Source organism: Macaca mulatta, chromosome 5 (genome assembly GCF_049350105.2).
Source record: "Macaca mulatta isolate MMU2019108-1 chromosome 5, T2T-MMU8v2.0, whole genome shotgun sequence".
NCBI lineage: Eukaryota > Metazoa > Chordata > Mammalia > Primates > Cercopithecidae > Macaca > Macaca mulatta.
The window spans coordinates 73,097,868-73,119,176 of record NC_133410.1 but is presented as its reverse complement, the minus strand read 5'-3'; positions in this window follow the sequence as shown (position 1 = coordinate 73,119,176).

Genomic DNA, 21,309 nt, shown 5'->3' with positions numbered 1-21,309 from the left:
GGACTCCTACTGAGGACAGAGCTCTAGTCAGCCAAACTGAATGGCTGCTTCAGAACTGTCAAATCTTCCAGGACAAGAATCTTTGCTATCCTTGCCCAGAAAGACCACTGTGATTCTTTCTTCCTGTACCCTACTCTAAATGGAAGCTTTTATTGCTGTTCTTCTGCACCATTGTGTTTGAATGTGTGAAAGTTTGTGAAATTTATCATTTCTCCACAGATTACTGGACTGTGATGTGCTCCATCTGGACTTGAATGAAAGGAATGCTAATCATCCTGGATGTGGATCCGGGCAAGACAGTGTGTTGTCTTCCTCTGGGAACAGGATGAGTGAGCTTTCCAATTGTATATAGATAGTTGCATTATGTTAGAGGAGAACATATTTTAAATGTTATGTGTAGGAAGAAAGGCTTTGAGCATCCATAGAAATGGTGGAACATAGCTAATATATTATGCTTTTACCAAAAGAGAGTTCCTACTCCTACTAATAGACATTCTTTTTTTTTTTTTTTCTTTAGAAATTATCTCTTGCCTATTCTCTGTCCATGTGATTTGTGTGGGACTGATGCCAACTCCAGGTTCCAGGTATGAGAAAATGGTCTGAACCTGGCCAGTAACAGCACGTTCTTCCCAGTCACATTGACTGTTTCATGCATAGTCATCTGAAGGAAATCAGAGATAAAAGAGGGAAAGGGGGGATTCCTGATTACATTGTTTGAACTCACAGAAATAGTAATGCTAAATCATCTCTAACACTAGCATTTTCAATAAGTATAAGGGCTATGTCTGTCTTGATTACTATATTATTCATATGTAATAGGAAAGTACCTAGAAGATAACAGGAAGATAACTATTTGTTTAATTGAATTAAATCAAATTCAATTTAACATTTTAAGATTTTCCTGGACTGTAAAATATAATTTTGATGAAAGAAGAAAAGAGCAAATTGTATCACACAATGAAATGTGTGCTAAGTAGCCCTGAATTAATTGGTTTTCCTTTCATTGGACATTTCACCTTAAATCTTATAATTTCTTATCATTTTTATGGTCTCAGCTCGAATTTTAAGCCAGAGTACAAGAGGAAAGGCCTGTATCTCACAAGTTCACTTCTTTCTTCAAGTATTCAGAAGACTTTATTTTCATCATATTAGAGATTTTTTCTACATCCTTAAGTATATTATTTCATTGTATATATAGTTTATTAGTGAGATATGCTCCATTGTTTCCTATTTATTTACAGGCAAAAAACTTGATGAGTAGCTATTTCATAAAAGGAAAACAAGAAAATTAGAAGTTAGGGGTAGGAAGAGAAGGAGTTAAGTTTTGAATGTATTGGAATGAGGTATCATGGGATATCTGGGTGGAGGTATCTATCACATGCAGTCTGCAGTTTAAAAGAAAGCTTTGTGTTGGAAATCACATTTCAGAGTTATCATTTTATAGATGTTAAGTACAAGAGCCCATTCAGGGTGAACATCTAGACTAAGAAATGGAAAATGCAACTGGGACAAAAGAATATTTAAGGGTTACAGGTCAGGTGCCGTGGCTCATGCCTGTAATCCCAGCACTTTGGGAACCCGAAACAGGCAGATCACAAGGCCAAGAGATCAAGACCATCCTGGCCAACATGGTGAAACTCCATCTCTACTAAAAATATAAAAATTAGCTGGGCATGGTGGTGCATACCTGTAGTCCCAGCTGCTCGAGAGGCTAAGGCCAGAGGACTGCTTGAACCTGGGAGGCAGAGGTTTCAGTGAGCCGAGATCGTGCCACTGCACTCCAGCCTGGCGAAAGAGTGAGACTCCGTTACAATAACAATAATTTTAAAAAAAGAATATTTAAGGGGTACGAAGAAGAGCACAAAGAAAGGTAAACATAACAGCAGACAAGAGAGAAAATATTTCATGAAGCACAATTAATGTGAACTGAACACAAGTTGAGTAAAATTCAATAACTCTTGTTCAACGAACATTTATTAAACCACTGCTACATGTCAGGGACTTTTCTCAATGTTGATGAAACAGGACTGTATTAAACTAGGGGCGGAAGTCTCTGTTTTCCTAGACCTTATGGTTGCTCAGTCCTCTGCCTGCTATGCACTGGCATTACAGAGGAGCATAGGCAAGGAGCCCATCAATGGAGCAAGAAGTATTGTCAAATTTATGAAAAGAATATCCTTCCCTAATTCGGGGTGTTGTAAGACTTTCCAGGAAGAACATACTGTCACCACATTGACCAGAGTCAAGAGGAGAGATTGATTGAAAACACCCATTGGATTGAGTGCAGTAATCTTGGAGCACTCCCTGATATAAGGTAAGAGACTTGCAGAGGGGGTGGTGTGACTGCACTGGGCACCCATGGTAAGGGGATCACAGGAAAAATCATACTTGTTACCACACCAGCTGACCTCAAATGTTGTAGGTGGAGGTGGCATCATGTTCAGAGCACTCATAGGTAACAGCTGACAAATGGACCCAAACAGAGCTGAAGCACAAAATTTGGTCCTGAATGTCACTTTTCTTCCATATGAGTAACAGTAGCCCAAGACCAGCATTTCAACACCAGTCTAGTTACTCAGTCTCATGCTGTAATGGGAAAGGAACATCATGTTGGCCAGCAAAGTCAGTCTGGTCACCAGACTGTCCTCCTGAAACCAGGAGCCTGAAACAACCACATGAGGGAGTCTCAGAGCATCTCGGTACATCTGATAAATGCCACATAGGGAGTTAGTGTTTGCAAAGCTCTCCAAAAGAAAACAAAACAAAACAAAACAAAAAAAACAAAAAAAATAAAACATAGGAACTATAATTTGTAAGATTCACAGCAGAAGTTCAGGATGCACCATTGTGATCGTACTGCCAGTGCCAACAAGATTTAAATGTTCGACGTTTTTGGTCCCTGAGCAGTGAGCATATGGAACTCTTACAAGATGGCACTGCTGGTCCTGTCTAGTCTCAGCCACTGAAAGGTGACTTACAAAAATTGAGAAAAGCCATCCAAAACACAGGGTACCCAGAGATACTATCCTGGGACAAAGGCCCTGCTTTCAGGGTCCTAGTGTCATACTGCACCACACTGCCCAAATATACTGCTAGCCCTCGAATCCTTGTCTCAGGGTCAGCATCTAAAACAGGGTCACTTAAAATTAAGAAAGTCAATATTTAAATACCCAACATAAATGATTACTTATCCTGACTGAATTTGTGCAAATCTCAGTTCCAGCACATGATCTGAAGAAACAGATAAATGATGTAATTTTAAAAGTCTCAATTTCCTTCTCAAGAAAATGAGAACAATTTCTCATAGGCTATTCTAAGGATGTAAAGAGATCACTTGTGCTAAGTTTCTCATACTGTTTCTGGAGCAAAAGCGTACTCATTAAAAAGCAAGTTTTACTAATTAACATATTATTCACTACAAATTTTCATGATAAAATTAAGTAGATCTTGTCTATCCTTCAATTCTTTCATCGGAATGAGGGAAATATCTCCACATGAAAATATTAGTGAAACAACTTCACATGAAAATATTAAGACTTTTCATAGGAATGAATCTCTATGTAGGAAACCAAATAACTTAAATGCTAACAAGACCGTATTTTAGATAAAATTGTCAACCCTTAATCAAATAAATAAATCAAAACTCTAGATGCTTAAAAAAATTGATTATTTACTAACACGCTTTTGTAGTTAAAATAAACTGACATATTTTCATGCTTATCAGTGCTATTTTTTAAAAAAGTGAGCTCAAATATATCCCGGTGAATAAATATCTATTAACGTACCAGTAAAGGACACAGTTTAGCCAAATTTCTTTCATGATTTGAAACTCCCACTGGTGCCAAAAGAAGAACATCTGTGTTTTCGTTTCATCTTTTCCACATGTGGAGCAGAGGAGAGAAGGGGACTTGAGACTTAAAGCTATCTGAGGTCAAACATCAAAATATTGAATCAGAATTTTTATTATAATTAATCCACTAAAAGAATGACATAAATAAAAATGCTTATCACACAGTCATAATTTTTGTGATATGGTTTATCCACCTACCTTGCTACTTCTCCATTGTTCTTACCACTACTTGGCAAACCTTATTGCTGTTTATTGTCTGCCTTTCATGCTGGAATATAAGTTCCATCATATCAGATTCTTGCTCGATTTTATTCACTGCTGTATCCTCAGCATGTAGAATAATATCTGGCATATAGTAGGTGCTTAATGAAAAGTTTCTGGGTGAGTTAATTGTGAAAAGGTACACTCCAATAGCAGATATTTGAAAAGAAATCTTGAAAAAGGCAAGATTCAAGCTTAAGTTTACAGGAAGAATGTGATTCACTAGGTTAACATGAAAGGATGTTTAGAGCAGAAAAATTTTGCCACGTAATAAGTAGTTTGGCTTAATTTTGTATTGGCACTTTGGTGATTTTTTTTCACTCGACTTTGCCTCTAATTTTCCCACATTAACTTGTCATTTACTATTTACTTAGGGTTGTCTCACCTGTTTATTGTAGCATAACAGAATTCCAGTGAGAATGGCTGACACTGAGTAAATGCTCTTTGGTCGTCTTGTTTTTTCTGTAGCATTAGGCATGACTCATTGGTGGTATTAATGCAGAAGTTGAAAACAACTGCAGTAATACATGAATCCAACAAACTGCACCCGAAGTATCAGAACAACATTTCAAATGTCTTTGTTAAAGTATTAGTACAAAGACCAAAACTCAAAAAATAAATTGAATCTGCATTATTATGGACTTATGATACTTAGGCAGCTAAACAGAGTCAGCATTACATTAAAAATATGCAGAAAGCTTATGGTGATTTCATAGCATCTATCTTTTTTTTTTTTTTTTTTTTTTTTTTTGAGACAGAGTCTCGCTCTGTCGCCCAGGCTGGAGTACTGTGGCGCCATCTCCGCTCACTGCAAGCTCCGCCTCCCAGATTCAGGCCATTCTCCTGCCTCAGCTTCCCTAGTAGCTGGGACTACAGGCTCCCGCCACCATGCCCGGCTAAGCTTTTTGTATTTTTAGTGGAGACGGGATTTCACCGTGTTAGCCAGGATGGTCTCTGTCTCCTGACCTCGTGATCCACCCGCCTCGGCCTCCCAAAATGCTGGACAGGCATGAGCCACCGCGCCGGCCCATAGCATTTATCTTAACAGTTGTAATAGCTTCCTGCCTAAGTTCTCTGCTTCAAATTTTCCCTACTTCACTCAGATATACACATTGTTAGAAGATTAATTTTTCTGAAGCAAAGCTGATGTTTGATTACTCTTTTCAGACGTTTATTCAACAAATATATATTAAAAAACTTTAATACGCAATACAATGTACTAGATAACGGGATACACATAGATATGGTCCTTGGCCTCGCAGATTCCAAAAACTTTAGTGATTATCTATTACCTAGAACAGCATTATGCATTTATGTTTATATGAACTAGAGTAAATATAACCAGTGTCAAGCAATGTGAAAAAATCTGGATGCAGTAAGTAAGTTTTAAATGTACAATATACCTTTGTATTTTCAAAGGTAAATATAGTATTTAGTATATTCTGAATTTTTGATTCAATAATTTGTGTATATGAGTACTTTTGTGGAGCAGCTTTGACTATGGCAGAAAAGGTCACATTCTGACCTTTATTTTGGTCAGAATGCTTCTTTATTTTGTATATCATGTAATTTCATAAATGTTCTTCTATATATGTATTTGTACAAAGACATTTCAATAAACACTTGTTGAAGGTTGACATACCTTATTGTCCAGTGAAAAATTAGACCTTAGATTTTTAAAGATGCCACTGTGGAGATTTTGATGGAATGATTGCAAAATGCCTTACAAGAAATCATAAAGCACATTCTATTTATCATTCTAGAATTCATGTTATTGACAAGTTTACCCTTAACCACCAGTATGTGGAACCTACAACATGAATAACAACAAAAACATTTTAAAATTCTAAGAAAACATATATTCCTTAGTGTACCGAAGAAAAGTCATCTTGTTCATTTACTTCTATACAAGTAGTAATCAGTACTAATGCATGAATATCACTGGATTAAAAAGTACCTCCACTTTTTCTGCCCACAGCACAGAAAATAATTCAAAGAGTAGAGTCCAATTTTGAAATTAAAATGTGGATACAGAGTAGACAATGATGGCATAGTGAAATTATTTATTATTTTGCTTTCAAGGTAAGATCATTAGAGAAAGGCAATTTGCTATATGTAGGAATTATGTTTCATTAACAACCTGGAGCAGTGAGGGCTGAAATCACATTCTTAAATACATTAACAAAATTGTTATCATTTCTCCCAGAGACAGAGGAGACAGAGTGTTATGTTTAGTTGTTATTAGTATTCAGCTTAAGGGCAAATTGCAATGAAAATTTTGTTGAGGTGAACTGAGATCTTCTCAGCTATTTACTATGGCCAAAACCAAATTGATCACACACTTTGAACACTGCCTATACTAAAATAAGTGTTGTTTAGCATAAAACAAATGAGAGAAAATAATATATGTTAGAACATAAAATCAAACTTTTGATGAGTTAAAAATTACATAACATTTAAATATGTAATTACATAACATTTACACTACATAATATTTAAATATGCCTTATTAAGAAAACACTCAGGGCCAATGGTTTACCTCTATAACCCAAGCACTTTGGGAGGCCAAGGCAGGCGGATTACTGGAGGCCAGGAGTCTGAGGCCACCTGGGAAAAACAGCGAGGCCTCATCTCTACAAAATGTTTAAAGTTAACAGGATGTGGCGGCACATGCCTATAGTCCCAGTTACTCAGAAGATTCAGACAACAAGATAGCTTGAGACCAAGTGTTGGAGGCTGCAATGAGCCGTGATCGTGCCACAGTACTCCATTCTGGGAAAAAAATATGAGACCCAGTCTCTAAAAGAAAAAAGAAAGAGAGAGACAAAAAGAAAAAAATCAATGTGAAGCCAAGATAAATTCAATAATAATAAAAAAACTCCTGAATCTACCTGAATTCAAGAAGAAATAATTATCGTTACTAATTTGAGAAATGTAGATTATGGAATTTCTCATTTATTATATTGGAAACCTTTTAGGTCAGAGCAACAAGTAACATCTTTAAAACTGCTATTCAACAAACACAGTCATTTAGAAATAGAAAGTCAAAGACAAGGTAGGTTCATAGAAAGTTAAGACTGATACTACTCGCTTATTAGAAAAAGGATTATTTTCACATATTCAACTTGTATCTGTAAAGACAAAATAATAAAAAATTAAAGAACTATATTTACTAGTTTACATCTAGAACTGAAATAAAATAATAATAGCAATGATGATTAAAATAATAATGATGGTTATAATGACGATGATGACAAAAACATGTGACAGAAGTATAGTATCTAATACTTGCTTGAAATGGAAAATTGCCTTTTAGCTTTTACTATTGGCAAAAAAAATACACTGAAATAGCTCTATAAGCATCGTAATACCACTTATAATAGGAAGCATAAAAATTAGTACGTACAGTTTGTAGACTTAACATGTCTTGGTTCAAGTGAACCTGTTACTGGGGGTTCTGGTTACTCCACAAAGGAGCTGTTTTCCATGCAGTGTCACAAAGCCAACATGCAAAACCCAAAGTGAGTGTCAAGCTGTGAATTGTATTCAGTGGGAATAGAATGGGAGGAGTGGCAGTGTAGCTCACAAATCAACTTCTCATCTCTTGAGAAGAGGGAATTCACAAATATAGGGTATGTTTAATCATGGGGCTAGGCATTAAGAGGGAGGGGAGAAATATTTATGTCTTTTTCTTGAAAAGAGACAGATTTTCTTAGAATTAAGGAACCACCTCTTCTCTATCTTTTTTGGGTCTCTTCTAACCATTGTCATGGTGATTGTCAACTATCATTGTCATTTCTCATGGAAAGTGAAATGAAGCTAGAGGTTCTTCGGAGTTCAAACTGCCACTGTGGATTCTGCCAACTTCAGTTGATTTCCTCCTAGGAAGAAACTTACAATCACAGACATGCTGATTCTTAAAATGAAGCAGAGTTAAAGCTAAGTAGAAATTTGGCTGTCCCTTAGACACTGCCTTGGGCAACATAAGCAGGGTGGGCATCCAGCTAGGCCATTTAGGCATTATATGGATCCAGTTAAATTATGTAGGCATTGTATTGAGCAACAAAAGTGGGGTAAGGGTTCAGCTAAGCCATGTAAGCACTGCCACGGGTAACAAGGCCGGAAGTCTGGCCTCAGCATTCCCATCAATATCATAACACAATGTAATTGCACACAGACACATAGAGAAAGATATGCATTAATACATACATTTGAATTAAAGAGAACTATATAAAGACTTTTGCAAGTGCTTCATACTAGGATAGGTCCTTGAAAATTTTTCTTTAGGACGGGCGTGGTGGCTCATGCTTGTAATCCCAGCACTTAGGGAGGCCAAGGCGGGCGGATCGTGACGTCAGGAGTTTGAGACCAGCCTGACCAAAATGGTGAAACCCCTCTCTACTAAAAAATACAAAAATTAGCTGGGCGTGGCAATGGGTTCTTGTAATCTCAGCTACCCAGGAGGCTGAGGTAGGAGAATTGTTTGAACCCAGGGGCGGAGGTTGCAGTGAGCCAAGATCGCACCACTGCACTCCAGCCTGTGTGACAGAGTGAAACTGTCAAAAAAAAAAAAAAAAGAAAGAAAGAAAGAAAGAAAGAAAGAAAGAAAGAAAGAAAGAAAGAAAGAAAGAAAGAAAGGAAAAGAAAGAAAGAAAGAAAGACAGAAAACCTTTCTTTAAGCTTAAGCTTTCCATGTGTCAATGTCTTCATTGGATATGATGATACTTAATACGTACAGAACTTGAAAAATAACACAAACTAGTATGCTGAAAATGCCTGGAAGAATTGCTGATATACAATTTTTTTTTCCCTTCTTTCCTTCTTTTCTCTTGGATTCATTTTTTTATCTTGTTCTCTTGCTGCACATATATATATATATATATATATATATATATATATATATATATATATATATATTTTAAGCATGGTTAATACGGATATTTGCCTGGTATCATCCACATTGGTTTCTGAGATTTTTCTTTTCTTTTTTTCTTTTTTTTTTTTTTTTAAAGATGGAATTTCATTCTTGTTACCCAGGCTGGAGTGCAATGGTGTGATCTCCGCTCACTGCAACCTCTGCCTCTCGGGTTCAAACGATTCTCCTGCCTCAACCTCCCGAGTAGCTGAGATTACAGGCACGCACCACCATGCCCAGCTAATTTTTTGTATTTTTAGTACAAATGGTGTTTCACCATGGACAATCTGGTCTTGAACTTCTGACCTCAGGTGATCCGCCTGCCTCGGCCTTCCAGAGTGCTGGGATTACAGGTGTAAGCCACCACACCCGGCCTGAGATTTCTCATAGAATTGATTTCTCTTCCTATTATTTGGCATTTGTCTCTGTTATTTCAATGTCTTACAAAAGTCTGTACAAAAATAACCTTTTAAAAATCTTTTTTTTTTTAATGGGTAAGCTAATTATCCTGCTACATTGATTGTTTAAAAATGAAAATGTTATTTTCATTTCAATGTTATTATAAGGCAATCTCAAAAAGTATCTTGCCTATGCCTGAAGTTCTGGAACATGGTAATTCTGTCATCAGTAAGCACAGTGCTATGGCATGTGCAAATGGCAGATGTAATACAACCAGATTTTGTGAGGAAAACAAATACGTCTTATCGGCTGGGCACAGTGGCTCATGCCTGTAATCCCAGCACTTTTCGAAACAGGAGGATCACTTGAGGCCAGCACGAGGCCAGCCTGCATGAAATAGTGAGACCCACTCTCTACATAAAAAAAAAAAAATTACCTAGGCATGGTGGTGCATGCCTATATTTTCAGCTACTTGGGAAGCTAAGGTGGGAGGACCAATTGAGCACTGGAGTTGGAGGCTGTAGAAAGCCATGATCACATCACACTACTGCACACTATCCCATGTGACAGACGGAGACCCAGTCTCAATAAATAAATATATTAATTAATTAATTAATTAAATCTATATGTATATATATGCACACACAAATACACACATATTTTCTTATTACACATAACTTCATAATTTCATATGCCACAATGTGATTCATAAAATTCAATTAACAAATTATTTATTGAGTATCTGCCATGTACAAATCACTGTTCTAGGTCCTGGGAATTCAAATCCACCTATTTCATTTGATATATCAATTCAATTTCCATAACTGTAATAGAGACTCTAAAGAATGAAAATAATTTTAGTAAATATTTTCTGCACTTGCAAGTACAGCAGATTATATTTCTTGAGAAGCTATTAATGTATACTGAACAAAAGATGTTAAAAGTGAAATAAATTCAAAATTTAGTTTTATTACTAATTTCTCACATTTAATATGCAAACTTGCATTGTTTATTGCTGAGAAAAGAAAGTAGGCAGTATTTTCAAATCCTATTTATCTATAAAATCTTTATCTCAGAGCAACAATTAATGTATTTTAAAACTAATATTCTGGAACAAAAATGGAAAGAGAAAGAAAGCATTAGACCAAGAGGAAGAAGATAAAGATGAAGAATTTTATGAAGATCAACTTCCACTAAATGAACAGTAAATGTATTTTCTCTTCCTTATGATTTTCTTAATAACATTTTCTTTTCTCTACCTTATTTGATTATAAGAATACAATGTATTATGCATACAGCATACAAAATACGTGTTGTTTATGTTAATCAGTAAGGCTTCTGGTCAACAGTAGGCTATTAGTAGTAAAGGTTTTGGGGATTCAAAAGTTATAGATGGATTTTCAATTGCATGAGTCAGCACCCCTAACCCTCGCATTGTTCAAGGATAAACTGTGTAAGAGGAGACTTTTCAACCACTATCTATCAACTGCTTCCCCACTCTGACTTCTTGGCTATAAATCATTACTTACCCTCGTTGTATTTGGAGTTGAGCCTGATCTTATATTCACATATATGTGTGTGTGTGTGTACTGCTATGGCAAAGATTTTTGTACCCTTTGTTTGTTGTTTTATATATTTAAGTCAGACAAGTTTTTTTATTATTTTCTAGATTCCTCATTACATTTTTCAATGTAAACACAGAATGCAACAGTCTTTTTTTTTTTTAAAAGCCAATTTCAAGTTTGTATCCTGTTTAGGCTAAAGCATGACAAAAGCAGCTATTAAAGCTCATCTTAACCTTCTGAGTTCTCCTTTTTCTCTTTGATTTTGGCCTTGTAACTCTTTATTAAGTCATCAGAATTTTGATGTTTATATGAAGTTTTGTTTCTTGTGGGTTTTTTTGTTGTTGTTTTAATATTTAAACTGACATTCTATTTGTTTTAACGGAATGATTGGTTTGAATAAATGAGCTTGTCCTAATGACACTTCAGAATCCATTATGTACATTGAATAACAAAATGACAACTTTTAATATCAGCAGAAATGTATTTATACTTAAGTTATGAATCATAGTGAGAGAATTGGAACAATGCAAACGTGCATAAATAGTAACAATTTTCAGCTTAGGTATTTGAATGCATAAGTGTAAAGGAAAATATTATTCTAGCAGAAAGACTATTTAAGACTATTGTAACTGAGTATTGTAATAAAAGATCAGGCTCGACTCCAAATACAACAAGGGCAAGTGATGATTTATAGCCAAGAAGCCAGAGTGGGGAAGGGGTTGGTAGAAAATTACCAAGAGGAAACATCAAGGTATGAGAATTCTTGCCAAAACAACTTGAATAATTTTTGCTTTAAGCAGGTGAGTGTGATCAGATGTCAAGAGTGGGAAATAAGAAATTCAATTAGATTTTGAGAGTGGTCAAGGGCAGAAGATTCTTTCTGAACCAACTTAGCAGGATTTTTGCTAAGACTCAGCTACAGGCCAAGCAGGGATGAAGGCCAAGCTTGAGGCCTAGTCAAAAAGAAGACTCAAAAGAACATGACTAAACTTTAGACAAGGAGTCTTTTTCACTAGTGTATTATATATTTGTTAAACTTTCATTTTCAAATAATTTTATTATGCATGATATTTATTATTTTATCGTGAAATATAACTTGAGCACCTATCATGTTCTAGTTATATTTTTAGGAAATGTGGAATCCAATGGCTGAAAAATGACAGATAGTTTTTTTGGTCTAGTAGAGAAAACATTCAATTAACAAAGAAGCAAAATATTTAATAATTTTAAATAATAATCAGCTTATGAAGAAAATGTATTCATGAAAGATTATAAGGAGTGCCAGTGGAAGAAGTTTAGAAAGGGTGGTCTGGGAAGGATTTTCTAACAAGATAACATTTGATCAAAATTTAATGACTGAGAAGTCAGACTTAAAGAATGGGGAGATAGCATCCTGAGTAGAGGTAACCTGCAGAAACGCCCAAAGCAGGAACAAATCTGGGAATACCCCCTAAATGAACTACCAGCTTCTACTGTGCTTATTGCCAGTTTATTTTTTATGAACAACCGGACTGATCTCCCCAAAACATAGATCACACCTTGTCACTTCTCTGCTCATGACTTTGCAATGACTTCTGGTCTCGCTCAGGCTCAAATGCATTATGTGTACTGTGTCCTACATGATCTGTCCATTTCTCCATACTCTGCTTCTTCATGCCAGCCTTTCAGATCCCAACTACTTCCATTCTCATCATTGTTCATTCAGCTGCAGCCATAGTGGCCTGTTTGCTGCTATTTGAAAACACCACACATGCTCCATTCAGAACCACTACACTTACTTCTTCCTCCTTCCTCAAATGCTTTCATAAATGGCTCGCTTAATTTTGGTCCTTGCTCAGATGTCACTTTAGAAAAAGATTTTTACAAATAATCCTTAATTTAAATACCATCCTTCCAAGTTACTCTTAAGTTGCTTGCCCTGTTTATTCTTCCCCATTGAACTTATAAACTCCCAGTATTATATGTAGTAGTCGCATCTTATCCACACTTTTCCTTTCCATGGTTTCAGTTACCCTCAGTCAACTGGGGTCCGAATATAGGTATGTACAGTATAATAAGATATTGTGAGAGGGAGAGAGACCACATTCACATAACTTATAATATATTGCTATTAATGTTCTGTTTTATTCTTAGTGGTTGTTAATCTCTTTGGTATAGATTTAATATTTGTCCTCACCCAAATCTCACATAGAAATGTAATCCCCAATGTTGGAGGTGGGGCCTGGTGAGAGACGTCTGGGTCATGGGTTTGGATCCCTCATGGTTAGGTGCTGTCCTTGCCACAGCAAGTGAGTTGTTGCAAGATCTGGTTGTTTAAAAGTGTATGGCACCTCCCCACCCACTCTCTCTTGCTCTTGCTCTGGCTATGTGACGTGCCTACTCTTCACTTCATCTTCCACCTTCTGCCATGAGTAACAGCTAACTGAGGCCTCCTCAGACACTGAGCAGATGCTGGCTCCATGCTTGTACAGCCTGCAGAAATATGAGCTAATTTTGTTTATAAATTACCGAGTCTCAGGTGTTTCTTTACAGCAATGCAAGAACGGCCTAACTCTTACTGTGCCTAACTTATAAATTGAACTTTATTATAGGTGTGTATGTATAGGAAAATACATAACATATATAGGTTTCAGTACTGTCTGCAGTTTTCGACATCTACTGGGGAATTTGGAACAGATGCCCTTTGGATAGGGGGTCTATTGTATACTTATTTGTTATTTATTTTTACTTACTTTGCTGCCTCCAAGAGTGTAAGCTCCAGGAAATCAGGGATTTTCTAGTTTTATTTTAAAATGGTATCCTCAGCACCCAAAAGAGCTTATAAAAGACAGCGAGTATTGAAAATTTGTTTCTTGACTGAATTATCATTCTGAGCTATGTACTATTGTAATATTCATTGGACTGATGAGAAAATTATGATTCACATAATTTATGTCTTAGCAAAAGCTGCTTAGCTGGCAAGATGTAAACCTGCTTATGTTATTTCAAAAATGATTTTTCATTTCTTGGTAAAACACATTTGAGAATTATGGATAACAGTGTAACATTTATTTTTTAAATAAAAATTATAATAATCACCATGTCTTTAAAATTAAAAAATATACTTTTTAAAAAGAAGTCCTACGGTGGGTAAAGAATAAAGAAACATCTCTTAGTTAAATATAATTGTAGGAAACATTAGAAAATGTGAGAGACAAAATTACCAGTGTGCATATCACGTTTCTTAGGCAATGGTTGGCTTGCAAGATGATTCTCCAGGAAAATGTTTCCTATTTCAAAGCCCATTCTCCTTGGTGGAAAAACTCAGACACAAGAATTCAGAATTATTGCAAATGCTGCAGCATCAAATGCTAACAATTATTCATTAAAAGAGGTTTAATTTGTTTGTAATGGTTTTAAAAGATGAGCTATTACATATTGCTTCTCCTTTATCTGACTTTCACCAAAAAGAAAAAAAATTTGGTATTCATAGACTGCGTAATCCATACATACAAATCTGGAATTAAGTGGTCCAATTCAAACTAGTAACTGTCAGATAAAAGGTATAGATTTCATTCCTCATCCTCTGATCTAAGGATTTCCATGTTTATATCTTATAAAAGCTTTCATGTGTTTTGGAAGTTGCATATTTGCTAATGGTAGAGGTTAGGACTGAAAGCATTTAGAAATGAACCATCTTAATTGAAAGTAAGACAAATGTAGATGCATTATAAAATAATTATTTTTAAAGCTTTCAGATGAATATGAGAAATTAGAGATAAAAGAGCAGGTAGAATGATTACTTGATAAATTGGAGTATTGTGTTTTGAAAGGAAGGCAAATACTAAGCAACAAAGACAATTGTGAGACTATATAATTAAGCCTTTTCATGAAAGAAAAAATTCCTCTTCTTACCCATAGTTTGAGGCTGTCTTTAGCATAAAAGATAAGGTTGCAATTAGAGGGATGCACAGCACAAGTACCAAATTATGTTTATTAGAGGATAAAAGATTCACATGTAAGTATATTTTGTGCTGTTAAAATGAAAATTACATGAACTGGCTTTGATAGAAAATAATAGAACATTTTTGCCGTGATGATATATTTGCTTTTTAAATGGCCTTAACTGAAAAAGCTGTAGAAGTGACCTATATTTAGCAATTCCTTTATCCACTGTCAGTTAGGATCTTAAGGAATTATGTGAACTTAAAATACAAGTGATATGACTTTTAGAAAAGTCAGAATAGCAGAAGATATTTAAATAAAATGTAAAATGGGATTTAAAGTCAGGAATATGTATGCCAGTGAAATGAACAATTAACCTTGTTACATAAATCATAAATCTGATAATGCACTTCTTACATTTATTATAACAAATTATGAAGTAAGCTATTGTATTATATTATCTAATTAAATTTTGGAAGTAAAGTACCTTCCTTTGCATTCCTCCTGCTTCTTTTGGAAGACACCAAGAATAGTTCATTTTTAAAAGTGCATTAAATGTTTATGTCAACTGGCCTATCATTTAGTGTAATAAAAAATAAATTTATCAGTCTTAACTTTGAAATGTTTGTATGTAAATTTTCCACAGCAAATGTGCAGTGCCAGGCTGACTTCGGGCACTAAACGTACTTTTGTGCTACTTTCCCTAGTTGTGTGTGCTTAGATAATTCAATTTAATGTTATTAATAAATTGAATAAAAGAAGAATCAGAAAGATTAATATTTTTGCATATACACTCACATGGAAACAAAAACATACACATGTACTCAGATGTGTGCACACACCCCCACATGGTGAAGAAGTAAGGTAACATCCACTTTGTTCTGTGAATTCATAGGTCCTACTATTCAATTCTTTAACTGAAGCCTTGCAAATGTATAGCAGGGTATAGAACTATGTGAGGAACTCGAAGCAGAATGTACAATGATGGGATAATAAATTATTTTTTTAATTACTAATATGGAGGAATCAAGTGAGAGTTTGCTTTCTAAAAAAAGACAAGAGCTGTTCTGTTTAAGGCTCAGAAACATCTGAAATAATAGGAAAAAATGAATCCTTCTTACAATTGGCTGGAGAAGTAAACAATTTGTAGAAGTCAATGATAGCATGAAAAAAATCTGTGACTAGAACCTGGATGAGTTGGCAGAAAATTTGATAAAATTCTTGTATTCGTTCTGTAGCAAAATATAGCAGTGAAATAGAAAGGTGAAATTATTGTAAAACAGTATGAGAATATTTAGTGTAACCCAAATTTTGTTTTGTTTTTTGTAAAAATTTTGTCATGCTACTATTAAAAATACCCCAAACTTAGAGGCTTAATATAACATAACTTTATTGTCTCTCAGTTCTATGCAGCGAAAGTCTGAAATCTAGGTGTTGGCAGGGCCATGCTCCTTCTGAAGCCTATACAGAAGATCCTCCTTTGCCTTTTCCGAGCTTTTAGTGGTGGCCATGGATCCTTAGTGTTTCTGGCTTATAGGAGCAGAACTCCCATCTTTGCCTCCATCTTCACATGACATTCTCCCTGCATCCCTTATCATCTTCCTCCTGTGCATGTCTGTCTCTGTGTCCAAATTTTTGATTTTTAAAAGGAAACCATCATTTTTTTGGGTTAGGGCCCAGTCTAAAGACCTCATTTTAAATTGATTATACCTGTAAAAATAATATTTCTATAAAAGGTCACATTCTAAGATATTGAGGGTTAGGACTTCAATTCATCTTTGGAGTAGAGGGAGATATGACCTATCCCATAACAATGTTACTTCCAATACATTGCGTAAGAAACAAATACACTGGACCAGGTTCTAAGATCTGGGGAGGCAGTATACATGAAGATAAAGCGCTGAACTTCAATACAAACCTACCCTACCCCTAATTCAGACTGCATTGCATCCTCTGGCACATCACCTAGTCTTTCAATGTCTCTTCATCTGTAAAGAGTAGTACTCCCCTGAAAAGTTGTAAGGATTAACAGCATAACCTTGGGAGTCAAATTTTAAAAATATCTTGTTGATGAATATCACAAGAGTAGTCTTTGCTCAGTTTATGTAGCAAAGTCAGCTGGCCTACATATGAATGAAACCTAAGACAGGTTTTCTAATCAAGGGAAAAATTAACCCCTATCTTGCTCAGGAATAAAGCCCTCCAGATGAACATAAGCAAGATTCTTTATCTCCTCATCTTAAAATCTGGTTCTGGTATTTGAGTAATTGTGTAGAACTCTCTAAATTAAAACAAAGTCAGATAAATTAAAACATGTTTAAATCCTTCAAAAAAATGCTAAACAACCTTATTCATTTTTTAAGGTTCATAGAAGAAAAACTGCTGTCAACTTTTCTAAAATTTTAAAAGCAAAGATTGTTAGTGCACGAATTATTTTATATTATTTCTAATTAGATAATGTCACTGTCTCCTATAATTATTTCCATTATTTTGTATTAAAAAGAAAATCTCAACATTACTTTTTTTTCAGTTCTGTGTCTTTAATACTAGATTAAAATTGAGACACTGAATTATGCTTAAAAGAGTAAAGAATTCTTTATCAAATATTTTATTTTTTCCATTATATTTTAAGTTCTGGGGTACACGTGCAGAACGTGCTGATTTGTTACATAGGTATACATGTGCCTTGGTGGTTTACTGCACCCATCAACCCATTATCTACATTAGATATTTCTCCTAGAGCTATTCCTCCCGTTGCCCCCCACCTCACAACAGGCACGAGTGTGTGATGGTCCCTTCCCTGTGTCCATGTGTTCTCATTGTTCAACTTGACTTATGAGTGAGAACATGAGGGGTTTGGTTTTCAGTTCCAGTATTAGTTTGCTGAGAATGATGGTTTCCAGCTTCATCCATATCCCTACAAAGGACGTGAACTCTTTCTTTTATATGGCTGCATAGCATTCCATGGTGTATATGTGGCACATTTTCTTTATCCAGTTTATCATTGATGAGCATTTGGATTGGTTCCAAGTCCTTGCTATTGGAAATAATGCTGCAATTAACATACATGTGCATGAGTTTTTATAGTAGAAAGATTTATAATCCTTTGGGTATATGGACATTAATGGGATTGCTGGGTCAAATGGTATTTCTGGTTCTAGATCCTTGAGAAATCACCACACTGTCTTCCACAAAGGTTGAACTAATTTACACTCCCACCAACAGTGTAAAAGTGTTCCTATTTCTCCACATTTTCTTCAGCATCTGTTGTTTCTTGACTTTTTAATAATTGCCGTTCTAACTGGCATGGGATGGTATCTCATTTTGGTTTTGATCTGCATTTCTCTAATGACCAGTATTGAGAAACTTTTTTTTTTTTTTTTTTATGTTTGTTGGGTGCATAAATGTCTTCTTTTGAGACATGTCTGTTCATATCCTTTGCCCACTTTTTGATGGGGTTGCTTGCTTTTTTCCTATAAATTTCTTTAAGTTCCTTGTAGATTCGGGATATTAGCCCTTTGTCACATGGATAGATTGCAAAAATTTTCTCTCATTCTTTGGGTTGCCTGTTCACTCTGATGACAGTTTCTTTCGCTGTGCAGAAGCTCTTTAGTTTAATTAGATCTCATTTGTCAATTTTGGCTTTTGTTGAAATTGCTTTTGGTGTTTTTGTCATGAAGCCTTTGCCCATGGTAGTGTCCTGAATGGTATTGCCTAGGTTTCCTTCTAGGGTTTTTGTGGTTTTAGGCCTTACATTTAAAGTCTTTAATTCATCTTGAGTTAATAAAGTGTATGGAAGTGGTCCAGTTTCAGTTTTCTGCATATGGCTAACCAGTTTTCTCAACACCATTTATTAAATAGGGAATCTTTTTCCCATTACTTGTTTTTGTCAGGTTTGTCAAAGATCAGAGGGTTGTAGATGTGTGGTGTGATATCTGAGACCTTGGTTCTGTTCCATTGGTCTATATATCTGTTCTGGTACTAGTTCCATGCTGTTTTGGTTACTGTAGCCTTGTAGTATAGTTTGAAGTCAGGTAATGTGATCCCTCCAGCTTTGTTCTTTTTGCTTAGTATTGTCTTGGCTATATGGGCTCTATTTTGGTTCCATATCAAATTTAAAGTAGGTTTTTTTTTTTCCAATTATTTGAAGAAAGTCAATGGTAGCTTGATGGGAATAGCACTGAATATACAAATTACTTTGGGCAGTATGGCCATTTTCATGATATTAATTACGCTGATCCACAAACATGGAATGTTTTTCCATTTGTTTATGTCCTCTCTTATTTCCTTAAGCAGTGGTTTGTAGTTTTCCTTGAAGAGTCCTTCACATCCCTTGTAAGTTGTATCCCTTGGTATTTTATTCTCTTTGTAGCAATTCTGAACAAGAGATCACTCATGATTTGGTTCTCTGTTTGTCTATTATTGGTGTATAGGAATGTTTGTGATTTTTGCACATTGATTTTGTATCCTGAGACTTTGTTGAAGGTGATTTTAAGCTTAAGGAGTTTTGGGGCTGAGACAATGGGGTTTTCTAAATATACAATTATGTCATCTGCAAACAGAGACAATTTTACTTCCTCTTCTTATTTGAATACCCTTTGTTTCTCTCTCTTGCCTAATTGCCCTGGCCAGAACTTCCAATACTGTGTTGAATATGAGTAGTGAGACAGGGCATCCTTGTCTTATGATGGTTTTCAAAGGGAAGGCTTCCAGCTTTTCCCCATTCAGTATGATATTGGCTGTGGGTTTCTCATAAATAGCTCTTATTACTTGGAGATATGTTCCATCAATCCCTCATTTATTGAGTGTTTTTTAGTGTGAAAGGGTGTTGAATTTTATCAAAGACCTTTTATACATCTATTGAGATAATCATGTGGTTTTTGTCATTGGTTCTGTTTATGCAATGTATTATATTTATTGATTTGCCTATGTTGAACCAGCCTTGCATCCCAGGGATGAAGTCTATTTGATCATGGTGGAAAAGCCTTTTGATTTGCTGCTGGATTCAGTTTACCAGAATTTTATTGAGGATTTTCGCATCAGTGTTCATCAGGGATAATGACCTGAAATTTTCTTTTTTTGGTGTGTCTCTGCCAGGTTTTGGTGTCAGGATGATGATGGCCTCATAAAATGAATTAGGGAGGAGTCCCTCTTTTTCTGTTGTTTGGAATCATTTCAGAAGGAATGGTACCAACTCCTCTTTGTACCTCTGGTAGAATTTGGTTGTGAATCTGTCTGGTCCTCAGCTTTTTTTGGTAGGTAGGCTTTTAACTACTGCCTCAATTTCAGAACTTGTTATTGGTCTATTCAGGGATTCGACTTCTTCCTGGTTTAGTCTTGGGAGGGTGTATGTCACCAGGAATTTATTCATTTCTTCCAGATTTTCTAGTGTATTTGCATAGAGGTGTTTATAGTATTCTCTGAGGGTAGTTTGTTTTTCTGTGGGATCAGTGGTGATATTTCCTTTATCATTTTTTTATTGTGTCTATTTGATTCTTCTCTCTTTTCTTCCTTATTAGTCTCATTAGTCTTATTAGCTGTCTATCTATTTTGATAATCTTTTTTAAAAAAACCGGCTCCTGGATTCATTGATTTTTTGAAGGGTTTCTGTGTCTCTATTTCCTTTAGCTCTGCTCTGATCTTAGTTATTTCTTGCCTTCTGCTGGCTTTTGAATTTGTTTGCTCTTGATTCTCTAGTTCTTTTAATTGTGATGTGAGCGTGTTGATTTTAGATCTCTCCCACTTTCTCATGTGGGTATTTAGTGCTATAAATTTCCCTTTAGCACTGCTATAACTGTCTCCCAGAGATTCTGGTACATTGTGTCTTTGTTCTTATTGGTTTCAAAGAACTTAATTATTTCTGCCTTCATTTTGTTATTTACCCAGGAGTCATTTAGGAGCAAGTTGTTCAATTTCCATGTAGTTGTGTAGTTTTGAGTGAGTTCCTTAATCCTGAGTTTTAATTAGATTGCACTGTGGTCTAAGAGACTATTTGTTATGATTTCCATTCTTTTGCATTTGCTGAGGAGTTTTTTACTTCCAATTATGTGGTCAATTTTAGAATAAGTGCTATGTGGTGCTGAGAAGTATGTATATTCTGTTGATTTGGGGTAGAGAGTCCTGGGGTGAAGATGTCCTGTAGGTCTGCTTGGTCCAGAGCTGAATTCAAATCCTGAATATCCTTGTTAATTTTCTGTCTTGTTGATCTGTCTAATATTTACAGTGGGGTGTTAAAGTCCCCCACTATTATTGTGTGGAAGTCTAAGTCTCTTTGTAGGTCTCTAAGAACTTGCTTTATGAATCTGGGTGCTCCTCTATTGGGTGCATATATATTTAGGATAGTTAGCTCTTCCTGATGAATTGATCCCTTTACCATTACGTAGTGTCCTTATTTG